The 13,770-nt window shown below is 42.1% G+C and overlaps 1 long non-coding RNA gene across 1 annotated transcript in view; it reads right to left on the bottom strand.

Annotated features, from left to right (window-relative positions):
- Positions 1-824: 824 nt before the first annotated feature.
- Positions 825-13,770, bottom strand: part of LOC118012058 — a 95,158-nt gene continuing 82,212 nt past the window's right edge. Inside the window, exon 4 of the long non-coding RNA XR_004679593.1 lies at positions 825-1,895. This is a non-coding gene — a long non-coding RNA (uncharacterized LOC118012058). The remainder of the gene's footprint in view (positions 1,896-13,770) is intronic.

The following is a 13,770-nucleotide window of genomic DNA, read 5'->3' as shown; positions in this document are numbered from 1 at the left end:
TGGCCTTCCACCGTCCTCTGTGTCCATCACTTCTTCCCCTTCACCTCTGCTTTGTGTCCTTGTCAGGCTGAGGCTTATGGCTGCCTTCTGCCCCAGGCTAAAGGGAGAAGTAACAGCAGTCCAACCCCGGGCAGCACAGGCCACAGCTTTCTGGGGGTCCATGGGTAATTCACACAATAGCACAGACCACCCACTGAGTGGGTACCCAGGGTTCACAGCCTCTAGCATTCAGGCACCTAATCAGCTTGGGTTTGCCTGTGGAAAGCCTCTTTTTAACCTCATATCTATTAATGTGCCTTCCTCCTCCCTCGTTAAAACACTCTCAGGCTCCCACCTCCTCTACGAAGCCTTCTTGGATTCTCTGGGCAGAAACTGCACATACGTCCTTCCAAACCACACACAAAATGTCAGTGCTCTGAAGTTTCTGTTATTTTACTGTTGCTCACTTCGACTTTGGGTGGCTCGCCTTCCTCACCTGAGGCAGAGCCAATGACCGAGAGAACATTGGGGTTGCAGAATTAGCTTTGGCTAATTCCCTAGAAATCAACCTCCTATCCCTAAGACCCCAGGTTTTGAGTCACAAGGCACCAAAGCCTGAAGGCTCCTTAAAGATTACCTACTGGATAGGATTTACTACATTCCCCAAGAGGTCACTGCCCAGGGAGACTCTGATCAAGGTTCCCCCTGGGGGTGGATGGCTTGGGTCTGGCTATGGGGCCAGGGAAGGTCATTTCCATTTTCTCAATTACTGACAGGGCAGAGCGGTATGCTGAGCAGGAGCTGAGCAGTCCCCAGGAACTCTGCAACCATGGGCCCAGGATCTGTTTTTCATCAGACTCTTTCACTGGAACATGGTGGTCTCTTCCAGTTTACAGTTTGTATTGGACATCCCGACGCTAAAGAGTCCTTTGTTTCAGGGAGGCTGCATTCTCCATCCCACTTCAAGCCACAGAGTCATGTGCCATATCCCGAGGGAGGAGCCATTCAAAAGCACATGCTAAAGTTTCATCTGTGCCCTATGGGCAACTATGGCTTCCAAGGCTTCCAGCCAAGATGACAGTAATAAGTTAATTATAATTTTTAAACCTCGGCTGCTTCATGTATAGGAATTTAAATTACTGTAAAGTTGTAGCATCATGGACTTTTAGAACTGAAAGTGATTTTAAACATTGAGATCAATTTTTATTTGACACATTAAGAAACGACAGTCCAAAGAAGTTACACACAATTTGTAAAAGGCAAAAGATTTATGCGATCTGAAGAGAAACCAGAGTATGAAGTTACACAATTTGAACAAGTTCGTACAACCAGCTAGGACACCTAGGTGCTAGTCATTCCTCTACAATGACTCCTGACTGTGTGCTGTTTCTGTGATATGTGGGGTCAGAGAACACACTAAGAGATGCTAGGCATGAAAATAATTAATGCAACTTTCAAAATAAATAACACCAAATTTAAGAAGACAAGACTTAAAGATTTACTGAAATAAAAATAGTTTTTCCCTTAGATATTTTTGATTGCAAAATTCTTCAAAAGTTCATCAAAGATGAACTTTCTTATTTTCTGGCTATTTCACATTTAGCTATTTCACATTTCTGGCTATTTCACATATAGCACATGTTCAGTCTTGCCAATTGAGTAGATAACCCACAATGACCCACGCTGTGTATTTTGAGGGTGAGCACATTTAACTAGCAAAGGCCCCACACTCTCATTTTCCCATTGGTTCTCCTGGGAGGGCACTGTGGGTAAGGAGAAATCTCAGGAGTTGTTGAAGGGCTGGAAAGGGGGCATGGGGCCAGGACCCCCCAGCCAAGTCAGGATACAGTGACAAATTGGTAACAGCAGCTCCTGGTCACTGGATACTTGTGCTATGCCATGGCCTCCTTGGGGACCTGGAGAAGAATGGAATTCTGTTTAAAGTGATGGCTTTTTCTCCCCCATTCTTGTATTGCAAGCCAGGAACCCAACCCAGTGAAAGAGTGAAGAACCAAGAAGATGAGACTGAGCACTCTGGGAAATGGGCTAATTTTAGATCCAGAGACTGGGTGGAGATGAGATGTGAGGGTGGGGATCTGGGATGGGGGCCTCTGAAGATTCAAAGCTAAATGCTGGGGTCTAAGATGCTCCAGGAACATATGAGTGGGAGACTTTATAGGTCCCATGAGACAGGAATAACTAGGGGCAGTGGTGATAGGCACAGGTGTGTGAACATCTGGGAAAAGCAGAAGAGATCTTTCCAGCAAATTTGTAAATTAACTCCTTCCAGTCTCTTCCTCCATTTCAGAAGCAGAATTTCCCTGTTTGCATAATACTTTTACACAGATCCTTTTAGTACTGAAAGTACTAAAAATCCTTTTAGTATTTCATGCTTCTTTTGGCATTTTAGAGGGTCCCCCCCCAAATCATTTTAATGTGAAGATTTGCTTGCTTAAAGTGTCTGGAAAGACGACTGGAGAAGTTCAAAGCAGTATTCAGAAACTTTTGAAGGCTAGTCTCATGGTCAAGGTATGAGTGGAACCTGGTATTCTTTCATTCCCTCACTGGGAAATTGCAGCTGACAAAGTTTAGGTTCTTCCCCTCACCCCCACCCCCTGTTCTACAACAGTGAAATCCCACAGGCATGACCTGGTATGGAGCCAAGGTGCTTTTATAGCTTCGAAAAGAGCTGACAGTAAAGAGATGAGATGGGGAAATAAAATTCTTCCCTGGGAAAATAAACAAGTCCCTTTTATTATTGTTATTATTATTATTTTTTTTTTATTTAGGTGATCAATACTAATCAGATCAAGTTTATTTCAAGGCCTGGAGAATCACAAATTATCTGGCTCAGAGTGATGATGCCTTTTGAGGAATGCTGAGCAGAGTCTGAGAAGTCAGGGCCGTATTCTGCTTGGGGAAGGGAACAGGTGTAGGGAAGAGGAGGAAGGAACCCTCATTTTCCTGTTTCCTTATAAAATAAAATAAAATAAAATAAAATAAAATAAAATAAAATAAAATAAAATAAAATAATGTTGAGACACCCCTCTTGGGATGGTGAAAACTGAGGCTAATCCCAGGTGGATTAAGTAGCCAGGAGTCCAGGAAATTTCTAGTCCAATGACTATTTGACAGGTAGGGGATTGGAACTCTGAAGTCATTGCACTGACCAAACCTCTTCATACAGAGCCAGGAATTGGACCACCTGTTTGAGCTCACCTCTCAGCAACCTCCCCATCTAACCCAGCTTCCCCAGAGCCACATCTGGATCCCAGCTATGCTCAGATGCTGGAAGGGTTTATCACACCCAACCTCCTCCAATTGCTGGAGGTGTCAGGGGAGAGATGATGACCAAGGCAACAGAGGGACGCCCCACCTCTACCTCCTGGGTCATCCTTTCAGATGAGGAACATATGGAGAATGAGGTTGAGAGTTTCCAAAAGGATACTGTTCATCCATCTCTTTATGATTTAAGAGACCATCCTAATACTACCACCCAGTGATCCTACTAGAAAGTAGGCACATCGAGAACTGGGACCTTCTCTATCTTGTTCAAACTGCATTTCCACTGCCTAGCCCATGCCTGGCACAAGTGGAAATTTGGTACTTGTCAACTGAACATGGGAATAGAGGAATAATGCCCCTTGTGGTGCAATCTTCCTGGTAATGCTCATGCTCTGCATCCATCAGCTTTCTTTCTTCCATTTCCCACTCCTATTTTCTTAAACTCAGCCTCCCTCCTCATTATACTTGGAATGCAGAGAGCATGTCTAAGACTGGAGGGGGGGGTTGCTCTGCACAGGATTGCCCTCATTCCCAGGAGTATTGGTCTAATTGGGCCACCATAACAAAATACCATGGGCTGAATGGCTTAAAGAACAGAATTAGTTGCCTCATAGTTCTGGAGGCTGAAAGTCAAAAATAAAGGTTCACATGGTCTTGGGTTCTGGTGACACCTCTCTCCTAGGCTTGTAGATAGCCACCATTCACTGTGTCTTCATACAGCCTTTTCTGCGTGAGCACAGAAAGAGAGACAGAGACAGAGATATATCTGGTGTCTCTCCCTCTTATTATTTTTTTAAATCTTATTTTATTATGTTATGTTAGTCACCATACAATACATCATTAGTTTTTGATGTAGTGATCCATACTTCATTGTTTTCGTATAACACCCAGTGCTCCATGCAGTACGTGCCCTCCTTAATACCCTCTTATTATAAGAACACCAGTCCTATTGGATTAGGGCCCCACCCTCACAACCTCATTTAAGCTTAATTACCTCCTTAAACGACCTATCCCCAAATGCAGTCACGCCGAGAATGAGAACTTCAACCTTTTTTTAATGAATTTTGGGGGGATACAATGCAGTCCACAACACAATTCAGACAAGAGGAGTCTTGCCCTGGAGTCCCACACTTTAGAGGGCGATCCTGTATAGCCTCCTCTGGTTTAGCCCCTCCTCAGAGCAGGAGAAATCTGCAAGGTCATGGGATCATGCCCACCTAGAGCTGATGCTCCACCTTCCAGACCACGTTCTGGGGACATGGGACCTCAGAATTTCCTTCCCAAGGGAAGGCCATGCCTCTCACTCAGGCAGTGGCCAACGGGCAGCTATTGGTGGGGAACAGAAACACAACTTGGAACTGTTGAGATGGGGTGTCCATACCTGGTATGCGAAGGAGTCTGGGAAGGAAATAGAAAATGGGTAATTCAGGAGCCCAGGCCCAGGGTCTGGGGCTGAGGGCAGCTTGCCACAAGCCACCATATTGTGGCAAGGTATTCTGAGGAGTCTGAGGGTTCTACCTGCACCAGGCCTTCCAGCCTCAGTGTTCTTTGGAGGTCTGGAAAGGTCTGTGCTGGTGGAGCTGGTGGGTTAGGATACCTTGTAGACAGAGTTTGCAAAGCTTGGACTTGGGTAGGGTAAATAGAAAGCTTGAGACCGCAGCCTGGAGGCATCTGGATGGTGGAAATTGGAGAGGGGCAATAGGGAAGGGGTCAGTGAAGCCTCTAGTAGGGGATAAAAGAGTCCCCTGCTCCCCCTCCCCCATATATAAACACACACACACAGAATAAAGGTATTTTCCTATGGATTTCTCAATTATTTGGAAAGGAGGAGAGGGTGTGAAAATGAGTATTGTCATTACAAAGGCCTATTTTTTGAGACAGGAGGATAGTTTATTTAATGCTTTCTTAGCTTCATGCATAGCTTTTAAATATTTAGATGTGATATGTGGGCCTCCATTTGTACCCTCCCCGCTGACATGGTAAATCCTATGAGTGGGCCTACCCTTATGTCCCAGTTTGCAGTTTGCCCTGGGACAGTTCCAGTTTATGACTGATATCCCTCAGTGTTATTAATACCACCACACTTTCACCCTCAAAATTGTCTTGGTTTGGAACAGTGAATGACATAGTCCCCTCAACTAAGAAAGACAACACTAACACAAGTTGGGGAATAGAACAGTAACAGGTTGGTCTAGAAGCATGAAATAGTTGGTCCAACCCTGAGTTGCCTGCAGGATATATAAGATATACAAGACATGATTCCTCCAAGGAGTTTGCAGATTATGCATAGGACAAAAGACTTACACTTTGCTTTCTCTGGAGAACAATACAGGGAAGTGCACAGATGGTGTTGAGTGCTTAATTAACCAGGGCCCAAATATATGGTGCAGATGATGAAAGAAATATGACTTTGTTCATAGAATTCTCCAAACTAAGGTTTCCAGGCTGCAGCCTAGAAAATGTTGCGACACTAGTTCAACTACAGGAATAATAATGCAAAAAGAACAAAAATATTTATGTATATCTAAAGCAATAAACAAAAGAAGTTCATGGAATACTCTTAGCACCACCCAGAGCCCTGGGGTCAAGAGCTGGGCAAAGGTTTCAGGCATTTTCTTTTCCTGCATCCAAGTCCTTATTTCCAGTTAGCACTCCTGTCACATCACTTCCTGAGGACAAGGAACGTGCAGAAGCCTAAAATCAAGTGAGAACCATATGGGCAGCTGCACTAACCTAGCTTCTGCCCCTATGGTCCCTCAACAACCTTCTCCAGATGCTGAGGCCTTTATGTCTTGAGCTCATTAAGTCTCTGCTGCTCAATCACCTTTATGGCATCTTGCTCCATGTGTTGTTTTTCTTTCTCATGAAGCACCTGCCATATGAACACATCTGCCTTGTAGTTAGCTTCCCAATCCCAAGTTGGTAGGGAACTCCCAAGATTGACCCCTCTCTTCTTGTGCCACTATGGAGGGTAATTCCTGTTGAGACTTCTATTATTTTAATGATATTTAATATTAAATATTTAAGATTTTCAATTACATTAAATATTTAATACTTTTAAAAAATAGGTAAAAATATTCTCATAAAAGTAATAATCAAAATGTGCAAAGGAGAACACAGTAAAAAGTCTCATCTACTGAGCTTCTCTCTAGTTTTGTGTATTTTCTTCCAGAGACATTTGTTTTTCCTTTTTTTTCTTCTTTCTAATCTTCTACCTCCTAGTTGCCCTTTAAACAAACACACACACACACACACACATGCGCACACACACAAACAGAAACATAGAAAAGTATTGTTCTGCATTTTTAAAAAATAATTTTAATTATAGAATGGTTTTAAATTTATAGAAAAGTTGCAAAAGTAGTATGGAGAATTCTCACAAGCCCCACACACAGTGTCTTCTACCATTAACATCTTAACATTAGTAAGGTACATTTGTCACCATTTTTGAACCAACATTGATACATTATCTTTAATAAAAGTCCATACCTTATTCAGACTTCCTTAGTTTTCACCTAATGTATTTTTTTTCTATTGTAAGATCCCATCCAGGATGCCACGTTACATTTAGTTGTCAGGCTCCTCTTGGCTGTACCAGTTTCTCAAACATTCCCTGTTTTTGATGACCTTGACCGTTTAGAGGGGTGCTGGTCAGGTATTTTGTAGAATGTCCCTCAGCTGGGATTTTTCTGATGATTTTCTCATGTTTAGGCTGGGGTTATGGATTTGGAAGGAAGGCCACAGAAATCAGACCACAGAAATCAAGTGCCATTTTCATATGAAAAGTACACGCCATCAATATGACTTAGCACTCTTGATTTTAACCTTGATCACTTGGCTGATGATGATCACCTGGCAGATTTCTCCACCACAAATTTATTCATTTTCCTCCCTTTCTGTACTGTGCTATTTGGAAAAAGTTACTCTATACCTCCTCCTTGAGGACAAAGTATCTGAATAAATTATTTGGAATTCTGTGCAGATTTGTCTCTTCTCCTGCATTTATTTATTTAAGCAGTCATTTATTTATGGCAGTAAGGACCCATGGATATTTATTTTATAGTTTGTATTGTAATCTGTATTAGTCAGCTCAGGCTGCCATAACAAAATACCACAGACTAGGTGGCTTAAACAATAGAAATTTATTTTCTCACCGTTCTGAAGGCTGGGAGGCCCAAAGTCAAGGTGTTGGCTGGTTTGATTTCTGGTGAGAGCTCACTTCCTGGCTAGCAGACATCCACCTTCTCATTGTATCCTCATAGTAGAGACAGAGCAAGCTTCCTCAAGGTTCTTATAAGGACACAAATCCTATCAGATCAGGGCCCCTGCCTATATGACCTTATTTAACCTTAATTGCTTCTGAAAGACCCTATTTCCAAATACAGTTACACTGAGAGTTAGAGCTCCAAATTATGAATTGAGGGGTGACACAGTTCAGGCCATAGCATAATCTAATACTACTTTATTTATTTTGTTCCTCAAATTATTCCAGTTGAGGCCACTGAGCACTCTTTCTGTTGACACCTGTGTTCCTTTGATACAATCTTACCATCGTGGGGTCTTTTGAGCACTTCCTTCCTTGCTTTCTTTATCTAATAATCTGTTTTAGAAATCGCCCTCTATTCAAATCTTTCTCATTTAACTTAGTTATGGAGAATGCTACTCAACAGTCATTTAACTAACCAGTCTTTTATTAATGGATATTTAGTTCAGTCATTTGTACTAGAAGCAATACAGTGATGGGTAACATGGTACAGATATTAGTATATTGTCAGATAAATTCCTGGATGATGAATTGCTGGGTCAGAAAGATGTATGTTTGTCTTTTTGATGGATATTGCCTTAGATACTATGAAGGACACTATGAAGTGTCCTTCAATGAGGTGGCACCAGTGGACATTTCCATAAGTAACAGATGGGAAATGCCTGTTTTCCCTCCAGGTTTGCCCATATCGTATATAATTAAATGTTATGATTTTTCACAGGTCTTAAAGGTCTGTTGTTTGGATGACCCTAGAGAAAAATACCCCAGGGCTCACCTTGGTCACTCAATGAAATTTCTAAGAGGAAGTGAGATTCTTCTGGGTTCTGAAGTACCTTCACAAGAGAGCTCCACCTGGAGCCTTCCTATGAGTGCCTTCCTGTGGGATCAGGTACATTCACCAGCTAACTGGGAAGTAAAATCCATCTGACCATCACAACCTCAGGATTGTGGGGCTGGATGACATCTCAGACATCACCTGGTCCAGATTCCTTGTTTTTGGTAACAGGCATGATGTGTCCAAGATCATACAGCTGGTCAGTGCCAAAGCCTTGGCCAGAATCCACCTCTTCCAGTTCTTTGTTGAGAGAGCTCTTCGTGATGCCTGCTTTCACTTAGAATCTAGCACCTTCTTTCAGTAAAAGCCTCTGGATTTCACTACAACGGGGCAGCCAATTAATCTAAAAGAGTGAGACCCATCCATTGAGGATTAAGTTTCCCTTGCCTAAAATAGGGAATTGCCTTCATGGGAGACCTGGAGTCAGAATCTCCCAACTGTGTGACTTGGGATAAAGTCACAGGATGTATGATGTTGGAATTCGTGTATGATGCTGACAAAAATCAAAGTTGTATCTTGCCTCTCTCACAGTGTAGGTAACAATGTCAAGTAAGTTAACATAAGTATGCCTGAAATTTGACTAATAATGGCAATGCTAGCAATGTTTTATTGCAATTTCTATTTGTCTTTACTGAAACAATTGCTCCTGGGTGGTGCTAGAAGGCAAGCAGTTGACAAGTTTCTCTTTGAGGGGCTCTAATCTCACTTCCCTATTCTTGGGCAACCATAAATTACGTACATTATTCCCATCTTGTTTCTTCATACCTGCCCTCTCCCTTCCTGTTTTCTCCTTGCTGTTCCTCTCCTAGCCTCTTTTCCCAGGGTTACTTTGTGCAGATCACTTCCCTTCCCTGGGCTTCAGTATCCTGATTTGTATAATGAAGGGACTGCACTGGATGACTGTGAGTTTCCTTCTGGTCCTGAGATTCCATGATGACCCTGCTCACCATTTCTACCTTATTTTCTCCAATGCCAAATAACACAAAAATTGTACTCCCAATAGGTTGGGAGCCTAAGAGTTTCTTCCTTGCAGAAATGAGATGTCTATAAAAGTACACTTTTGAACACAATGTTGTAGCCTCTCTAATCCATTCTTGCCAGTCACCTCTAAAATAATAGGATCAGTTCACAATCTCCTTAATTAGAGAGTGACATTGTCCAGTAAGAGAATCTAAAGAAGGGGAGTAGCAGGGATCCAAATACATTACAACCCTACCAGTTGTTCAAATACAGCTGAAATGGTTGTTAAAATTGAAATACTTCTTTACTGGTTGGTAAATACTCACTGTCCCGAGGATCCAGAGTGACACCTTGTTCTAATCACATCTTATTCACCCACTCATGAGGGAGAGATCCACCCCCGCCAAAAAAAAAAAACCCACACAAAATAGTCTGAGATGACTGAACACATAACACCCAACACTGGGGAGATAAGATTCACAGCAGTGTATTAGTCACATACACGCCACACCCCAGAGGAGGACAGACATGTCTTACAGGACCACATGAGAGTTGCACTTGGAGATAGGGTGAACAAGCAAGAGCTATGTATGGCAGGTTTATTAGTAACAAGAGGGCAGGGCCCCCCTGGTTCATATAGGAAGATGCAATTGGTTTGTTTAAATACTTTTGTGGACTGGCAGAGAACTAAAACCCATTAGGTTGAAGACCTGGTGGAGTGCAGTTGGTCTAGCTGATAGAAGAACTAGCCAGGTGGGGAGCCTTTCCTGCTGAGTGTGGAGCATCTAATGAGATGTGTTAAGAAGAAGAGGATCTTAGGGTTTGACTGACACATTTTTTCCTTTGAAATATTAAATGTTAATAAAATTGGAACCTGAGATGCCTTGGGATTGAGATAAAGAAAATAGATTAAAATAACAACATGAGTAAGAACCTTTTTCCTGAAAAAGACTGGGAAGGTAAGAATGAGTTTATTGAGTAAGTGAATTTCTCTTTCTAGAGACACCCCCACAGGAGACTGTTGTAGCCAGGAGCAAAGCCTTCCTGGCACCTGTGACTCCAATGTGGCAAATCTGCCCTCATGGAACCCCAACACAGAGTACTGGGAAACAAGCATCTGCCAAGTTTCATTGCCTGGCATTTCCACTACATGCTTGCATGCATCTTTGTTTCTCAGGGAAGACTAAACGGTGGAGTGCTCTAGTCTGGAAGACAGTGGATGGTAAAAGTTTCCAGGAGGACAGGGACGGGCAGATTGGCTCAGCTGGTTAGAGCATGGTGTTAACGAGGCCAGGTCATACCCTGGTCCCCCACCATACCCGTCCAGCAGTCTCCATTCTGGGATCACAGACTACACTCCTCACCAGAAAAGGAGGGGCCAAGAGAGAAAGAGTGTAGGAATAACTCCATGCAAAACCACCCTGTCTGATGAAAAAAGAATTCTCCTGATGGAGACTTCTTGACATCTTCTTTACATAGATCATCTCTCATTCATTTGGGGGCATGATCACATTGAGGCACTGTATCAGCTAGCTTGGGCCGCATAACAAACTGTCTCAAAAACTACTAGTTTAAATCAATAACCAATTATTTGACTCACAATTCTCTGGGTCAGCTGAGCAGTTCTTCTGGTCTAGGCCTAGTCAGTTAACTTTGCTTGAGTTTGCTTTTGCATCTGTAATCAGCTGGAGGGTCAGCTGGGGGCTAATGATTGAGGATGACCCTGTTCATATGATCTGATAGCTGCTGAGCTGCCCATCAGGGCAATGGGGGCCATGGCACTGCATGTCTCTTGTCCTCCAGCAGGCCAGCCTGGGTTTCTTCACGTGGCTTTGATGCCAGAAGACAAGCCCCCATGCATATTGGTGTCTAAAAGTTACCAAAATATTGACTTAGATTTATTTTAGAAACATAAGTGATAAAGGAGTATTACCACATTTTAAATAAATGATGGCTATTTTAATATATTAGGAAATGTACTAAGTGCTTTATATACATTATCTCCTTTAATCCTCTGAGGAAGGCAGTACAAAGCTTGTCTAAATTCCCCCTGCTATAACATGGCAGAGCCAATATTCAAACTCCAAACTTAAACCACCATAACACGCAATTACAACTCATGCATTTGGGGAATAACATGTCTCCCCCAGCAATGCCACCATTGTTCAAAACTTTACTGGAATCTCATGTCAAATCCAGAGTCTTGACAACCCTGAGCCAATTGGACAGAATAGGAATTGCTTCCTGTAGCTGCTAAACAGGAATTTTATTTGGCTCTGAAGCAACAGATGACTAAGATGAGTAATCAAGCTGGATATTTTTGGATGACAGCTGAAGAAGATGAGAGAGAAAGAAGATTCAGTTCAGAGATGGAAGGTGATGTGTGCCACCTAATCTTTTTAGAGCTGGAATTGGGATTTTAGCTCTTGTTCACAATGCCCAGTATGCTTAGTCTTTCTGAAACTTTGGGAAAATTCCCTCCTTTTTCCATTTTCAGTTATCTCCTCTGGGATAATAAGCTTAGACTGTATGGTTTCCAAGATCCTTCCAATTTTTGAAATCTGTGATTCTACTGTATATTTTTCCTCAGAAGACACCATTTTAACTAAAAATAATGTAAATTTCTCACCTTCGAAATAAAGACATGATTTTGCTACTACCCCACTTCAGAACATGGAGGAGACTAAGGCGATGTTATTTAATAATGGACCAGATTCCTTTGGAAACAGGGATTTGAGGAGAGTGTAAACATTATACTCATGCGAGGAACTCAGACTTAAATGCTGAAAGTCTTGCCTCTCAACCTTCCATGCACTGTAAATTTTACCATTTATCCCCCGATTTTCCTGACCCAGAAAGAGGCCAGGTAAAGTTATATATGATACCCTTCTTATTTACCATTCAGATGTCTGAGGCTTCTTTTTCTTTTGGTCAAATCTGATTTGTATTTCCCCTTGGTTAATACCCCCAGAGTGCTTCAAGCTGTTTCTGCCTGAATGTTACATAAATAAAAGTGTGTAATATCGCAAGGATGAGCAGAACTAGGAAGTCAGCAGGGACTGAGACACTGAGGACAGGATGAGCCATTCCATTTCCCCACTTCCCAGACCTTGTTCTTGCCCTCCTGCAAAGCCTTAGGAAGACCTCATGGGGGAGTTTGAACTCATTCCCACCCAATCCTACTCGTTCCAGCTACTCAGTGTTTCACTAAATAACTCGGCACAGCTGTTTCTAGTTAGGTGTCTGTTTATGTTGTTGGCCTACGTGTGCTTGTGTACAGTGTATGTGTGCCTGATCGCCTTGCTTCTCCAGCTATTCAAGGGCCCCAGAAAATCCACTTGGGCTCATTTGGAATCCCAAGTGGAAGGAATCAAAAAGCAACATAATGTTCAAATTCAGGAAGAATTAACAAAGGCTGTATTTCACACAGCATGCTCTCTGTCATTCACAAATGCAAGGGGAGTTAGAATTAAAGAACGAGGATACAAAGATTGTGAATGTCTTCAGTCTCCAAAAGGGAAAATTGTACTATTGGCATAAAATTAAATTAAAACTCCTTTCTTTTTAAGGTTCATCAGTGACTAATTTAAGACTTAACTCTGACTTTACCCATTGTTTTATTTATGTGTTCATTCATTCACTCACCAAACATTTATTAAGTCTCTCCCTGTGCACCATACTGCTCAAAGCCCTGTAGGAGATACAAAGATGTATTTTGCTCCCTCTAAGTGGAACATTGTCCCTCCAACCCAATGGGCTTGGCTAGGCTATGGAGGGCCTTTTGCACTCATCTTCAACTTGAGACCAGTCTGAACATGGGGTGAAATCACCAGTGTCCCTGGCAAGGGAGGGACCTGATTCCACACCCAACACATCATCCAGAATGGTAGACTTTTAACACAGTCTTATTAAATAGTGAGACATGTCTCTGTCTAGGTTTATATAATCAGTGCTGCAAAATTCAAATACTTTGCCTCTCAAAGGTCAGTCAGCAAGCTCAGTGAGATCCTATAAACAAGTTTGAAAGGGATTACTGTCTACAGACATGCTCCCCATTCTGCCAGCCATAGTTGCCAAATGGTGATTTCTATTTTCATCATCCCTTCTATATTTATTAGTTGACTTTTTAATGTAAGGAAGAGCTTTCCCTTCTGATCATTTAGTTCAGTCAGTGAACTCTTGTTTTATTCAACAGGCTATAATTCTTCAATATCATAACTTATTTTGATGTCCAAACTGTCCCAGAGCTTCCAATGGAAGCTCTTATAAGCTGGATTCTGTATTCTTTTTGACTTTTCTTCTTCATTCATTGGGCATGTTCTTACTTTATGAAACACAAGATATTCTAGACTCATCTTTTACCTTCCTTCTAGCCATGGAATCAGCCATTTCTTCAAAGAGCCTTATTCCTTTTAGTAGAGAATGATATTTAGAAACCAAGATCTGG

The sequence above is a fragment of the Mirounga leonina genome, unplaced genomic scaffold (genome assembly GCF_011800145.1).
Source record: "Mirounga leonina isolate KUSES-001 unplaced genomic scaffold, KU_Mleo_1.0 Mir_151, whole genome shotgun sequence".
NCBI lineage: Eukaryota > Metazoa > Chordata > Mammalia > Carnivora > Phocidae > Mirounga > Mirounga leonina.
The sequence above is the reverse complement of the archived record's forward strand: the minus strand, read 5'-3'. Positions and strand labels throughout refer to the sequence as shown.